The sequence below is a fragment of the Ailuropoda melanoleuca genome, chromosome 4, assembly GCF_002007445.2.
Source record: "Ailuropoda melanoleuca isolate Jingjing chromosome 4, ASM200744v2, whole genome shotgun sequence".
Lineage (NCBI taxonomy): Eukaryota > Metazoa > Chordata > Mammalia > Carnivora > Ursidae > Ailuropoda > Ailuropoda melanoleuca.
Window position 1 is genome coordinate 28,033,726 of NC_048221.1, and position 15,767 is coordinate 28,049,492.

Below are 15,767 nucleotides of genomic sequence, written 5' to 3' on the forward strand. Positions count from 1 at the left end.
CAGCCATAAGAAAGAAAGGATGAGATCTTACCATTTGCAACAACATAGATGGACCTAGAAGGTATTATGTTAGTGAAATAAGTCAGACCGAGAAAGAGAAATACCATATGATTTCACTCATATGTAGAATCTAAAAAACAAAATAAATGAACAAACAAAAAAAAAAAGCAGAATCAGACCTATAAATGCAGAGAACAAACTGATGGTTACCAGAGGGGAGGGCAGGGAGGGATGGGCAAAATGGATGAAGGGGAGTGGGAGATACAGGCTTCCAGTTATGGAATAAATGAGTCACAGAAAAAAAGAGTAGAATATAGGGAAAATAGTCAATGATATTGTAATAGTGTTGCATAGTAAGAGACAGTAGCTAGCATAACATATAGAGATGTTGAATCACTATGTTGTACACCAGAAACTACCATAACATTTTATGTCAACTTTATTCAAATAAAAGAAACTTTAATAAAATAATTTTTTAAAAAAAATTTAAGCACATAATCAGAAAAAACAAAAGGAATAGTTACAAGGGTGGAGACTATAGCTCTGGGGTAAGGAGAGACAAGAAGGGGCACTATGACAACAGTTGTCAGCTGAAAGATCCAATGCATAAAGAGGCTCCATCTTTTTCTATTCAGGCTCCAAATCCCAGATAGCCAATAGCTATCCCCAGATAGCCAATAACTAAAACTAAAGAAGCTACAAGTACAGAGATTTCAATTTGACATAAGAACTTTCAACAGGGCTGTCCAAAGACAGAATAGATTGTCTTTATAAATAATACGTTCCACTTCACTGGAAGTATCAAGTATAAATGGAATATTCCTTTGGCAGAAATCTTTAGAGGGGCACCTTGGTGGCTCAGTCAGCTAAGCATCCAACTCCTGATTTCGGCTCATGTCACGATCTTGGGGTTGTGAGATTAAGCCCCACATAGGTCTCCTGTGCTTTGGCGTGCAGTCTGTTTGGGATGCTCTCTCTCCCTCTGCCTCTGCCTCCCCCCCCCCACATTGTGCTCACTCACTCTCTAAATAAATAAATAAATTCTTTAGAGAAACAAGAATCAGACGAAGGCTGGACTAAATCAGCAGTTCCTAAAAGCCGGTTAAAAGGCTGACACCAATCCATTATGAAGTTTTCATCCATTGGTAACAAAATGACAAAAACAAAGACAAAACTGTGAGGCTTTTATAAAGCTAAACATACTTGACAATTTAAATCGTAAGATTATGCCTTCCACTCTTTTAGTATCCAAATGGCCTATCTTTTCTGAAAGAATACTGAATGATAGTTTTCTCATTCATATCCTTTTTTAGGGGCAAAAATAAAAGCTGACAAAGTAAAGTCAGTCCTTAATTTTAGAGGGTAAGGTTTTACTAGTCTCAAAGTCTGAGAATGACTTGGACAGGTAACTGCTAAGACCCTTTGAATATTCTAAGAACTCATGTTCGCGGCCAAGGATTGTTATCAAAGCCACTTTTGTTGTTCATTTTTATCATATTTCAGTTGAATGTGCAAGGAGTAGTGGCCCTCTCAGGCAGATTTTCCTCAAGGACTCCATCTACATCAGAATGCTTGGAATGATAGAGAAATTGAGGAGATTCTCAGTCTGTCAGGGGCTTCTATCACATGAAAAAAGAGAGAGCTCTGCTTTAGAGATGTTTATCCAAATTCACCACATAGCCAATGGGTGAAATTCCAGATGGCACTGGCCTCTCAACAGACAGGTACATTTTACTATGCACTTGTAGTCAGGAGAGAGAGTATATACGTATGTGTGGCTGAGTGAGTGTGCGTGTGTATCTGTGTGTGTGTGTGCCTGAGTGCGTACACACAGAGATAAAGACGAGGGTAACATGAATGGATGGATGGATATAGGCACCAATGATAATAACAAGGAAGAAGATGACATATTTAGAATTACAGCAAAGAACCACTTAATGATAAACAAAAATAAGGTGTGAAGCCCATGACTATTGATATCTATCACCAGCAACAATGGTTTGTCTATGGTATTTCTTTCCCCTGCCCTTTATTTTTTTGTCATTCATTTTAAATCAACAGGAAAAATGTGAAGGTACCAAATTATCTTATTGTCAGGAACCAAAAGAAAAAACCTGCACTGATGACACCACTCTATACCAAACCCCCGGAGCTTTCTGATTTCGCTACTTATGCTTTCTCTGGCAACATCTCCATTTGGATCCCGCTGAAAACACTTCTCTTTCTGTCACTCACAATCTGTCAAGACAGCATTATCTTCTGTGGTTTAAAAACAGAAACTCCATTTAACTTGGTGGTTGATAAAGACATTTCATTCACGTCCGTTAACTAACAATAATTATTCTAATTTACCACACGGAGGCAAGAGAAAAGCATTTACATTTTGCAGCTTGTTTTGCATTATGGAACACATGGAGCAGAAATGGTCCCCTCTTGAGATGGAAAAATAACTTAAGAAGTCAAAAAATGGACCTAATACGGATATATGCTTTCAGTATGTCCTCCCTGTATTTCAATTAGTGTAGTGGTTAGGAGTTTGGGCTCTCAAATCACACTTGGGTTCAAATCCTGACTTTGCCACTTAATGTGACCTTAAGCAAGCCAGAATAGCTCCTAGAATTCAAAGTAAAGCTAGGGGCGCCTGGGGTTCCTCAAGGGAAAACCGACAGGTCCAAACAGGAGGGTACAGATACTGAGCAGGTACAAATACCAAATGCCCACCTCATCCTAAGAACCTACTACATCAAGCCCAATAAAGGCTGCCCCCTCTTCTCTCTTTATCAGTCTCTTTTAATATATGTTATTTCAATATGTTATTAACTTGTAAAGTTATTGTTAAAACTCATTTCGAGAAAAATAAGTCCTCAGAGCTCTCAAATGTACATCTTCCCTTTTAAAAACTATGCTGCTTGTCAAAAAGAAATTATTTTGTTGAAAACTTTCTTATTAGAATTTCCAAGAAATCCATTGCCTTTATGGTCAAGTTATTTAGCCATGATTTGTGTTGTTAACAAGCACGGGAAGAACCCACTGAAAAATGTGCCTAAAGAGGACTTAAAGAAGTAGTTGTTCCCTTGGAAAGAAATTACTTTATTTTTATGTTCAAGAAGATGAGATTTATGCTCAGAAATTAGGCTCAAAGCAAGATTTTGTTCAGATCATTTTTTATGTTGATGTTGATATTTTAGTGAGACAGGATTAACAATGAAAAGCAGTGGTATAAAAATAATAATAATAAAAAATGATAAAGAAACATGATGACCCACAATTCCATTAAAATTTTCTTCCAGCTTACTAGCCGAACAAATCCCAAACAATGAAAACATTCAGGTTCTGATTAATTTGGAGCTCCCAACAACTAAATAGTTTGGTGAGAACATTTCTCATAAAGCCCAGGGCTCCGGAGGCACACACGGCTGAGACAAATGCCAGCTCCACCCTTAGCAGCTGTGTGACTCGGGGCACGTTACTGATCTGCTGAAACACGCAGGCCTCGCCCACCTATGACATGAAGTAAATAAGATGACAGAACACTGTGAGGGTTTATTGAGATAATGCATGGGACGTCCTTGACACTTTATCTGGCACATTATAAGCCTTCAGTGATATTTATATGCAGGAGGGCTGGGGGGGAGAGAGAAAAAGAGATGGTTCTCAACAGACAGTGATTCTGCTCCCCAGAGGGCATCTGGCAATGTCTAGAGACATCTGTGGTTGTCAAAACCCACGGGGGGCGGGGGCAGCTTCTTCTGACAGCCAGTGCATAGAGTCCAGGGATAGAGCTAAACATTCTACAATGTACAGCACAGCCTGCCTCCCCCATGCCCGCTGCCCCCAACAGAATGGTCTGAAACAAAATGTCAGTATGCCCAGGTTGAGAAACAGAGGAGGGAGAGAGAGAAGCAATGGGATATAATGCACAACCTGTAAAGGATTTGGAAGGGGGGGTACATTCAGAGCCAGGACAAGAGGGGGAATGAGATTTAGAATTAGATTTAGAATTAGGCTTCGGCCACATATAAGCTCATGAGTAAAGTGCCTTGGAGCCTCAGGATCCTCGTTTGTAAAATTAGCATGAGAGTATCTCCCTCCAAAAGTTGTTAGCAGGATTGATGCTGGACGCCCACTACCACCAGTAGGACTGCACCGGTGTATGTACCCCTAGGTACCACCCCTAATTGTTAGGTGCTTAATAAGTAAACAGTTACCATTCTTGTTACAGGGTAGGCCAACTGCCAGGTTTGAAGTTTGACTTGGCTAGTTGGTAACACCTGGAAAAGTTTGTTAACTTTAACAATTTAGTTCCCTCCTATAAGGAAGCCATCAGGAACCAGACTCAGAGCCCAAGAGTCTTTCCTGCAGGGCAGCTGTTCTCAACTGGGATCCTCAAAATCTCCAAAAATTTTTATTTTTATTTTCTAAATTTTTTAAAAATATTTTTGTTATTTATTTGAGATAGAGAGAGAGAGGAAGACAGAGCACAAGTGAGGAGGGAGAGGCAGAAGGAGAGGGAGAAGCAGATTCCCCACTGAGCAGGGAGCCTGACATGGGCTCGTTCCCAGGACCCTGGGATCATGACTTGAGCTGAAAGCAGACACTAAACCAACTGAGGCACCCAGGCACCCCTCCAAAAATGTTTAAAGCATTATACATACATATCATATATTTTTACATATGTATAACATATTTTACATACACACATATATACATATGCGTGTATACATATTTGTCTTTGAAGAGGATACAAAACTGGTTAAAGACCACTGCCTTACCATGGTTTGACTTGTAATTTTTCAACCTCACAGTGGTGTGAAAGCAATACACATTAAGGAGAAACCGTACTTCAAATTTTTGAACTTGGATCTTTTCCCAGGCTGGTGCTAATGCATAGGATCCTCTCTCATGATGCTGGGCAGCCCTGCGATCACAAGGGTCAACAAGCAACACACTTATAACCATTCTGTACCCACACAACCATGCAGTTTTTCACTTGCAGTACAGTACTTAATAAATTACATGAGATGTTCAAAACTAGGCTTGGTGTTAGATGACTGTGGCCATCTGTAAGCTAATGTAAGTGGTCCAAGCTTGTTACGGTGGACTAGGCTAAGCTCTGATGTTCAGTAGGTGAGGCATATTAAATGTATTTTCAACTTACAGTACGTCCAGCTGATGATGGGTTTCTCAGGACGTAAGCTCACTGTAAATCAAGCAAGATCACACATTTTTCAATAGGAAATAATAACCAGGATGCAGAATTTCTGAACAGGTCATTATAACGTGAAAGAGAGAGTATTTGGAACTACGAACTCAGATGTGCGAGTCTGAATTCTGCCTCTGTCACCAACTGGCAGGGCAATCTTGGAGACCAAGTGAACTCTAATCTCTTTGAGTCTCACCTGCCAGGTAGGAGTGCCCACAGTACCCGCCTAAAAGGATCTCATGAGTAAAATGAGACAATCAGTGTAAGGTAAGTTGAGCCCGACTCCCAGCACACAGTACCTGCTCACTAAGTCAGCTTGCATGGTGATGGTTTTGCATAGATTGTTCTATGCCCAGATGGTGGTAGATGGCTTGAGCCTTGAGCCATCTCTAATTCCATATGATATACACTATCAGAAAAATTGCAGGGATTCTCCAATTATATCATCCATCTACTACCCACCCAGCAGGAGGACTCTGCTTCTGATGTGTCCTCTATAATAATATCTGTACTATCAGAAAGTGGACAGGAGAAGTAGCTATAAATCTCACCACAAAGCCTCTCTTAACATGTGAAAGCCTCATTCAAACTTCTCTCCTCTGATAATACCCCAGGGGACTCCCCTGAAATTTCCATAAGAGCTTCCCCCTGCCCAACAGTCTAACCACAAAGAGTGACTCTAGGGATGTGCCCATGCATTACACAGCAAGACAACCTAACATTCTTCCTCATTCACCCATTTCCCCAACCTTCCAGTAGCTGCTGAAAGAAACAACAACAAAACAAAACAAAACCACAAAATTGTCATCTCCTCAGCCTCTCATTCTGTCGCACCCCCACCCCAGATCCCCTCAGTGCCATCCTGCATCCTTCCTGCCACTACATTTACTGTGTTTATGATACTTGTCTCCTCTTTTCAGAGTAAAGTAGATTGTGAATGCCCTTCTCTCTTTTGAAGCAATCCCCTGGAGTCTGGGTTAATAAATTCTCCATCTCCTTCCACAGGGAAGCCCACCACAAGAAATTCCTCCATCCTTAGGTGGATACCCACTTAACCTTTTTCCAGGGGCCACAGATAGGGAAACCTCCAAGCTTCTCTTACCCCAGAACAGTATTGAAGAAACAAAGACTTCATCTGTTCTCTACCGGGCTTGCAGGGCAAAATCAGTATTAATCAGAGGCGCCCTTTCTGCTACTGACAGATAAAGTAGATGCGCTCATAACCCAGAGCTTCTTGCCAAACCCTCAGGGCTCTAAATCTTTTCCAAATAAACTGCAATTTGTAAAGAAACCCCCTAAATGATGTTGTGCAGGGAAGTTAAAGCAGGCACAGAAGGATGGAGTAACATTTCACCATCTGCCTGTGATAATAATAATGCCTCTGCCTTGCAAAATGTCTAATTGTGCAATGGAAGCACAAAGATCCTGCCATAATCTAACAAAGGTTATTCCTACATTATACCTTTACAGAGGAAGAGCACTAAGGTCAGTGCTCCTAAGAACCAATTTTGAGCATATGAACTTTCTGGTGGCAGAATGATAAGAGCCTTCGGACACAGTTGGGCAAGATTGAACCAGTTCACTTTACTATTGTTGCTTAGAGCAATGTCAAGCCTGGTCCGCACAGCAAGCAGAGGATCGCGAGTAAGTGTAAGACAGTGTTTCCCACTGGTGGAACAGAAAATGCCTTAAGGTAGCTTTAAAAAAAAAAGAAAAGAAAAGAAAATGCCTTAAGGTGGTATGGATGGACCTCTGTCCAGGTTACCTGTGGAGGAAGCCTGGGCTGCTTTTCTCTCCACAGTGTTGAGCTGAGGGAGTCATGTAACAGAAGGGCTTGGGAAGAGTAAGCTGGAAAACGCAGGTTTCATTTCACAGGTTTCTTAAATTATCTTTTCCACAGGAAGTACCTGGACAAGCACTCCTGATCTGAGCCAAATGGAAATTGGTGACTTACCTTATTGCCTCTTGCCCAGGTCCCCATAATCAAAGGACAACCAACAAGTATTAAAAAGTTAAATTAGGTGTGCCTGGGTGGTGCAGTCAGCTACGGATCCAACTCTTAGTTTCACCTCAGGTCATGATCTCAGGGTCATGAGATCGAGCCCTGAGATTGAGCCCTGCAATCAAGCCCCCCTTGGGGCTCCATGCTTAGTGTGGAGTCTGCTTAAGACTTTCTCTCCCTCATGTGCATTTAAGATCCTAACATGTATGTATCAACAAATTGGCCTGCAGAAAAGCTTTATCAACATACCTTCCCACCGGGGACACTGGGTAGTAGTAATCTGTTTAATCTGTAGCAATGATAGGCAAAATAAAATAAATGGTCTCAAAAAAAAAAAAAAAAAAGACTTTCTCTCCTTCTGCCCCTCCCCTCTTGTCTCTCTAAAATAATAAATAAATTTGAAAAATCCTTTAAAAAATAAAAGTTATATTACAACCTGGCTTTTAAAAATTATTATGGATATTTTTCTATATATACATATATTCATATATATTCCATATACAGTTTTATACATATTTATGTTAGGATTCTTGGTACTGATCAGTAACAAAGCTCAGGAAAAAAAAAATCTTTTCATCTTTTTCTTTAAACTAAGTGACAAGGAGCTAAATATCACCTTATTGATAACTGATCATTAACAGTCTCACTCTGCTCCCAGGGAAACCTATTTTCCAGTCTGTACATTTGACCAATACTTAATTATTTTTAATCTTTAATTTTAAAATATGAAATAATATGACCTTATTTTCACCATATATATGACCTTATTATCATTACTGTATATGTCTTATTACTATGTATCTATATATTATTCCTCTAAGGCAAATGGTGCTGGTTCTTCATTCATGGGGGGGTGGGGAGTGTCACAAATCCTGTTTTAAATAAATTAAGTAAACAAAAGTGAGTCAATTTAAAGGAGAACATTTCAATAACAATCATCAAAGTGCTCCAAGGCCTTGGCACAAAGCAACAAAGTGTGGGATCTGCTCTTCCTTAACCCCGGCTTGTCCCTCCCCACCAACCCCTTATTTTTCCTCAAAAGCGTGGGTTTGAGTGTATGGGCGCTGAGACTACCCTTTGCTCTTTACCCTGATACTCACTTGGGATCTTTGCATCCAGCTTGTCAGCATGTTTGGGAAAAAGCTGTCTGTGCTGAGAAGGTCAGGTTCTCTCTTACCAAAGATCAGCAAAAAAAAACAAACAAACAAAACAAAACCAAAAAAAAAGCACAACAATGAACCAATGTGAAGGACCTTCCAGACTCCCACAACCTTTGGGTTTTGACAAGGCAAAAGGCAGCCAAATCTCCCACTTAACTAAAAATTTGTTCTTTTTGCCTTTTCCAATGGTCTTGAATGGCTCTGCCAGAAAATGTCCCAATAACCAGACAGAACGGATGACTTTCCATATGGAGAAGTCTTATTTAGTGTTTTCTTTTTAGCTTTGGAATCCCCTATTTATTAGCACTGTGTCCTTGGGCAAGTCATCCTGAGCCTGAATTTCTGCACCTAACAAATGAGGACCTACTTCCCACGGGAGGCAATGTAACCTAGGGTTAGGCAAACAGACGTGCTCAAGAAGAGCTATTATGGGGGCGCCTGGGTGGCACAGCGGTTAAAGCGTCGGCCTTCGGCTCAGGGTGTGATCCCAGCGTTCTGGGATCGAGCCCCACATCAGGCTCTTCTGCTGTGAGCCTGCTTCTTCCTCTCCCACTCCCCCTGCTTGTGTTCCCTCTCTCGCTGGCTGTCTCTATCTCTGTCGAATAAATAAATAAAATCTTTAAAAAAAAAAAAAAGAAGAGCTATTATGATTATTGTTATTATTATCATTCTAATTATTAACAATGTTCATTAAGCCATTGAGTGATAGTGATTTTTATTCTAATAGGAGCTTCCTGCTCTGGAAAGAGTGCTGTTCCTTAGTAATCATTTACCTTAATTCTGGGCTACAACTTAAGGCTTCTTTAGGCACCTCTTCACTCAACAATCATTCAACACATACTTCCTAGAGCCACTGTTCTGGGCACGGGGGAAACAGTACTGAACCAGGCAGAGCCAAGTCCTTGCCCTGTGGCTCACACTCTGGTGGGGGAAACAGTACACATCAAAAATGAATGTCGGGGCGCCTGGGTGGCACAGCGGTTAAGCGTCTGCCTTCGGCTCAGGGCGTGATCCCGGCGTTGTGGGATCGAGCCCCACATCAGGCTCCTCTGCTGTGAGCCTGCTTCTTCCTCTCCCACTCCCCCTGCTTGTGTTCCCTCTCTCGCTGGCTGTCTCTATCTCTGTCAAATAAATAAATAAAAATCTTTAAAAAAAAAAAAAATGAATGTCAATTACAGTACATTTGGCAGCGATGAAGGCTAGAGAAAAAATGGATTTTGACCTGGCAAAGGCCTTGTTCATTACGGCAAAGTTCCTATCTCTTCTGGAGCACTTGTATTTTGTATCACGTAACTCATCAAGACCTTTCAACGTTAACCATCTGATCTTTGGGCCAATGGCCTCCCTGGTGTGATTTCAGAGGCAAGTGCTCAAAAAGGGAAAAGAGAAAATATTTCCTCTGCCGACTTGCTGATGTCTAAAATCCCTCCAAGAGGGGAGAGATGGGACAAAAAGGTGTTTTTTTGTGGCAGCCAAGCTAGGCTATCAAACACTAGGTTCAGACAGGATGCCACTCTTAGTCTTTGGGGTGGCAGGTATTACCAAGTTTTCCTCTTCCCTGCTGAGCCTGGAAGCAGCTTTACAAACTTCCTCAGCACAGCTCTCTAGGCAACACTGTCAACGATTCGCGTTAGCATAGAAGTGAAATCTGTTTGTCATCAGAAAGTTCGAAGTAAGGTTTAAATATAAATACACCGAGGAGAAGTATCATACTGACTTGAAATCACACAAAGTACTGAGGGACTAGCCCTCTCCCCAGAAGACATTTTATCAGGGGTGGGGAATAGCTAAGAAGAAATGTCATAGGTGTATGGGGATGGGGGGGATGCACAAAGGAGAGGGGAAGACATATTTTACAACCCCATGCGCACTTGTGTCTAGATGTGTGTGATAGGCATTTCCACGTGCCCTCTGATTTGAAGGAAGACCCTCCAGTACGTACCATGTCTTTCACACAGATCCACAGCTGAGCCCACAAATTATAGTGTTCCCAAAAGTCAACTCTGTTCTTCCAGTTGTACAAGTCAATGATGTTGGAGCTCGCCAGCACATCCTTTCAGATGGGCCTTTTAAAAATGATCAGAATCCAACCATTTCTTGCCAACTCCACCTCTACGTCTCAAGTCAAGACACCACCATGTCTTGGCTGGATGGCTGAAATAACTCCCTATCAGTCTCAGCTTCTGCCTGCACTCCTGTACTCTCTATCCCCATTCACAAACCTCTTCAACCTAAGTCCAATCACATCCCTCCTCTGGCCAAAAACCTGTGTCTTCTCATCTCACCCATCTACAAAGTCTTTCCAGTTCTTGTCCCTAACTATCTCTCAGGCCTCTACAACTATCACTCTTTCCTCCAGCCCCATAGCCCTCCTTTCTCCTCCAGTGGATCTGGTATGTTTCTATCTTAGGACCTTTGCACTTGCTGTTCTCTCTACCTCGAATATTTTTTCTCCAGGCATTCTTATGGCTACTCCCTCACTGTAGTCACATCTTTGATGTAACCCTGAAAGGCCCTCATAGATCACCCTATCTGAAAGAGCACACAATGGGGCGCATGGGTGGCTCAGTTGTTTAATCATCTGACTCTTGATTTCGGCTCAGGTCACTATCTCAGGGTCATGAGATGGAGCCGCTCTTTGGGCTCAGCATTCAGCTGGGAGTCTGCTTGAGATTGCTCTCTCCCTCTCCTTCTGGCCTTCCTCCCACTTGTGCACTCTCTCTCTCTCAACTAAATAAATCTTTTTTAAAATTAAAATAAAAGAGCTCACAATCTAACCCCACATCTACCCCTTCGCTCTCTTCACATTACCCTGCTTGAAATTTCCTCATGGCCCTTATCACTACCTGTTATAATCCTTCCTTCCTTCCTTCCTTCCTTCCTTCCTTCCTTCCTTCCTTCCTTCCTTCTTTCCTTCCTTCCTCCCTCCCTCCCTCCCTCCCTCCCTCCCATCACTATCTACCCCCAGTAGAAAATAAGCTCCATCAGAGACAGAGCATGGTCTGTTCTGTTCATTTTTGTGCCTAGAATAGGGTCTGACCCAGAGCAGGCTCTCCAGCTGCCTTATTAAAACTCAATCACCACAGAGAACTGGCACCATGTTGCAAAGGAAGAAACTACTGCATGTACAAAATGCAACTGCTTTGCTTGACTGGCTCAAGCTCCATCTCCCGTAACAGTGGGTGACCAAGGTCTAAACATATAATGATAGTGCTGGGGCGACAAGAAGTGAAAGTCCCTTACTCTTGAAAGAAAGCCACATGTTATCAAGTACCAGATTTGCTCAGTGGCATTTAGGTTTTATGGCTATAAAACAATATTCTTATTTCTTGAGTTCTTTCTAGGGAAGAAAAAAAAAAAAAACTAAAAAACCTTAGATTCGCCAGCCTGAAAGTCTCTAGTGCCTATGTCCCCCAAAACAAACACTTCACACTCAGAGTTTGACAACACAGTTTTATTAACTACTCACATAATGGTACTATTACGTTACTGCGGAATAGGCTACATACACACAAAGATTCAGCATGCCATCAAAAGTTTTCCTCATAGGCACTGAGAACTCCTAAAGAAGGCATGGTCCTGAGCATACCATTCACCCAACTTAAGCCTGAGCACCTCTACTCTGTAAAATAAATGGCTATACCAAGCTATCTCTCCCATTTACCCTCAATTATACATTCTATGAGGCAGGCAGTGGGATCCATTGGAAAGGATGTGGGATTTGGAGTTTGAGATCTGGTTCTGTCACTTATCAGTTGGACTGAATTATGGGTTTTTTTCATCTATAAAACATTAATCACTTCAAATACCTACTTTGCCTGTATTATCTTTTCATCTCCTAACATGTGCATTTGGAGGGTCACCCAAGACAGGACTGTAAGGGCAGGGATACCATCTATCGGGTTCACCAGGACAAGCGGAGTGCCTGACATATTACAGGCACTCACATGCACTGGCTGGATGAAGGAAAGAATATATGAACAAACAGACAAAAAAAAATTTTTTTTTTAATGTCCCTACCTCCCTGATTGCCAGGACTATTATATGGATTAAATACAAGAATGTCTGTTGTAAGGATTTACGAAAGCCATGTATGTTGAAAGAGCTTTTTAAGTTCTAAAGTGATACAAATGTCAATAATTACCATCACAGATCTACTTCATATTTGCCCAGTTCAGCCTTGGTTGTCTTATTAATTTAATGCCAACATGACTGGAACTGGAAAGAAACCAATATTTATTAAGGCTTTACTATGTCCTGGAGAGAGATATATATAATTTCTGTCTTCTACCTTTTGAACCAACCCTGCTATCTCAAATTTAGTCATAAGTCTTCGCCAGAAACTACATCAAAACGGCTCACAAATCAGTCGACAGTCACTTAGCACTTATTACCAGCCGCACTCCATACGTAGTGTTCTGCAGGCATAAGCTCATACCCTTTTTAAAGGTATAAACTGTTTTCTTCCTTCAGTTTTATTGAGATATAACTGACATACAACACTTTGTAAGTTTAAGGCGTACCACATAATGACCCAATTTGCATATATTGTGAAACGATTAGCACTTCATCCATCCAAGTGTAGTTATTCATCACCTCATGCAGACACAAAAGAAGGGGAAAAATGGCTTTTTCCTTGTGATGAAAACTTTCAGGATCGCCTCTTAGCAACTCTCAAGAATACACACAGCAGTGTTTAGTCATGGTGTTGTACACCACATCCCCATTGAGGGGGGAGTCCCCATTGATTCTTCCAGGTAGCTACTGCTATTGTCCCCATGTTACAGATGAGGAAACAGAGACTCCGAGGTGAAGCAGCTTGCTCCAAGTCCACCGTTAGCAGGTGGCAGAGTCAGGATTTGACTGCTTGACTCAAAGTCCATGCTCTTCAGTACATAAAATGCCACGGCGTGCATGTACAGTTATCATAGAACCTGTGCTGAGTCATTTTGGTGCTTTTCTTCCTGTTCCAGAAGAGTTGCTCTAGCACTGGATCGGCACTGCCTTAGTTTTTTTCCTCCCCAAGTGAAAATCTATGCCTGGGAGTAAGGGGAAAGATAACAATGAGACAAGAGAGCATGCCCCTAGTTTCAAGTTCTTCTTCCTCACATTGTCCCTTCCTGTGGTGCCTTCCACTGTTGTCATAACCTGGAAGGCAGGTCTGTGATCGGGAAGGCCAATGAGAACGTGTGCCCCTGATAAACTGGGGTCCCTTTCACAGTTACTCAAGGACTGTTCAAATTTCTTTTCATTTCTCTGCCTGTTCAGGGCAAACATGTCCACTTCAGTAGTTATGACCATCAGCTGGCCTGATTCACAAGCAGTTCCTAATTAAGTAAGACTATTGAATGCTGTGAGATATGGAATCTCTTGCTGCTAAATTGCACACAGGCTGAAAGCAATGAGGATCTGTTTAGATATGCACAGTGCTTTATATTCGGGGACCAGCAGTTACCAGGCACTGAAACCAATCATCATTAGGACAGCCCTGTCTTGGCTGCCAGAGAATAAAGGTCCCCACACAGCACTACCTGCCCGGACTAACGGTCAAGGGGCTGATGAGGTGTTAATGAGACTATGAATCAAAATTTACCAAACAAACAATGCCCCTGAAGGCCCTGGCTTCTACTTATTTCTGTTTGACTTTATCTTGGAACTAACTATGGAACAAAATGACTGTGTTTGGATGTCTTCATTAGTGGCCTATCCCTGAATGATTCTTCCAAGTAAATATCCCAACCTCACGTCTTTATAGGAAAAAGAAAGAAGGTCAAAGGATTATATTATAGAATATAAAATACAGGGGTGCCTGGTGGCTCAGTCAGTTGAGCATCCGACTCTTGATTTCAGCTCAGGTCATGAGCTCAGGGTCATAACATTGAGCCCCACGTCCAGCTCTGGAGTCTGCTTGTCTCTCTCCCTCCGCTCATCCCCCCACTCACACAAGCTCGCTCTCTCTCTCAAATAAATAAATAAAATCTAAAAAAAGAGAATATAAAAAAGAATACAAAAAGAATCAACCACACGAGTTGCTTTACAATAAATATATTTGTTTATGGTTCTTTCTCTGGGAAAATTATCATACATTATCAAGAACTACCATGTACTGAGCACTTCTTAGGTACTAGGCACCATGCGGAGTTTTGCCTACACTGGCTGACAGTTATAGTTGTGTAGCCTGAGGTAACTTGAGAAAGCCTTCTGTACCTGGTCATTGCCTTGTTCTCGGGACCGAGTGTTTTCAGGGGACCGAGTACCTCCCTATCATTAAGCTTTTCACAAACTCATTTGTGTGGCTGATACCTCTGTCTTGAACTATAAATTCCACTGAAGCAAGGAGTATGTCTATTTTTGTTCCCCATTATAACCGCAGCTACTAACACAGCACACGACATAGGACAGATGCTCAGCAAACACTTGATGGCGACATGCAGGCAGCAAGTAGAGCTGCAGACACATCCCAGGGTGACAGAGCCAGTAAGCAGTAGAGGCAGGATCTGAACTCAGACCCCAGAGCCTGCACCCCTAACCTGCAGCACATGGTCTCTCTGCCTCTCTGGGCTGAGTGGTCTTCTGCAGCACAGCACATCAAACACGGAACAAACAAGAGCAACTATAATTATCACCACAGTCTTGTACAGACATTAAAGAGCAAAAGGGGGGTCCTCTATGGCTCCTGAGGTATATTAGAGACTCATTACAGAATAAACACTAGCAGACACAAAAGTACATTAGAGACATTAGAGAAATTTTAAGAATATGAGAACATGCCCTATCTCTCCTCATGGTCTCCCTCCATTTCCTATTTATATTGTTTCAAGTTCATTATTATTATTATAACAACATTTAAAACACAAGTGATGCTGGCGAGAGGAACACGCAGAATTCTCAGTTCTCCCAGAAACCTAGCAACAAGTGTCTTCCTAGCCAGCTGACAGGAGTAAAAGAAAAAAACAAATGTGCATCCCTGAGCCACTGCCTGGCACATATAAGGATGCTATTATTGTTAACATTTATTTTTATTAATATTTGTCCCACTGTGATTATTGGCAGCTAGAAGACTGAGCTTTGGGGTCACTCAGACCTGGATTCTAATTCCAGCTTAACCACTTGTTTCTGTGAGACGTTGGCCAAGTTATGGAACCTCAACATGTTTCCTCAGCCATAAAACATGGACAATAATGCTACCTATTTCACAATAAGTGCATGGCACAGAAGGGAAAAAATCCGGCAATGGTGCCTAATTTTACTGACTTCCTCATCATCATTATTTAGTTAGCTGTGAGTAGAGTCTTGTCTTGAAACCTGATAGAATGGTAGAGTAACAGTAGAAAGGAAAGGAAATGAACACATTCCAGAGATATTCAGAAGATAAAATAGAATAACCTGCTGATAGAATGGT

At 41.7% G+C, this 15,767-nt stretch overlaps 1 protein-coding gene across 7 annotated transcripts in view; it reads right to left on the reverse strand.

Annotated features, from left to right (window-relative positions):
* The window catches only part of FHIT (fragile histidine triad diadenosine triphosphatase), a 1,448,934-nt gene that overhangs the window by 1,321,525 nt on the left and 111,642 nt on the right, over positions 1 to 15,767 (reverse strand). Inside the window, exons 1-2 of one of the 7 annotated variants that reach the window (XM_034658580.1) lie at positions 8,306 to 8,773; positions 5,159 to 5,200 (exon numbers count right to left, since the gene is read on the reverse strand). The exons of 5 other annotated variants lie outside the window; for them this stretch is intronic. The gene's annotated coding sequence lies outside the window, so the exon portion shown is untranslated. Of the gene's footprint in view, positions 1 to 5,158; positions 7,480 to 8,305; positions 8,774 to 15,767 lie in introns of those variants that run through there. One more of the 7 variants, XM_034658579.1, reaches the window with a different exon arrangement.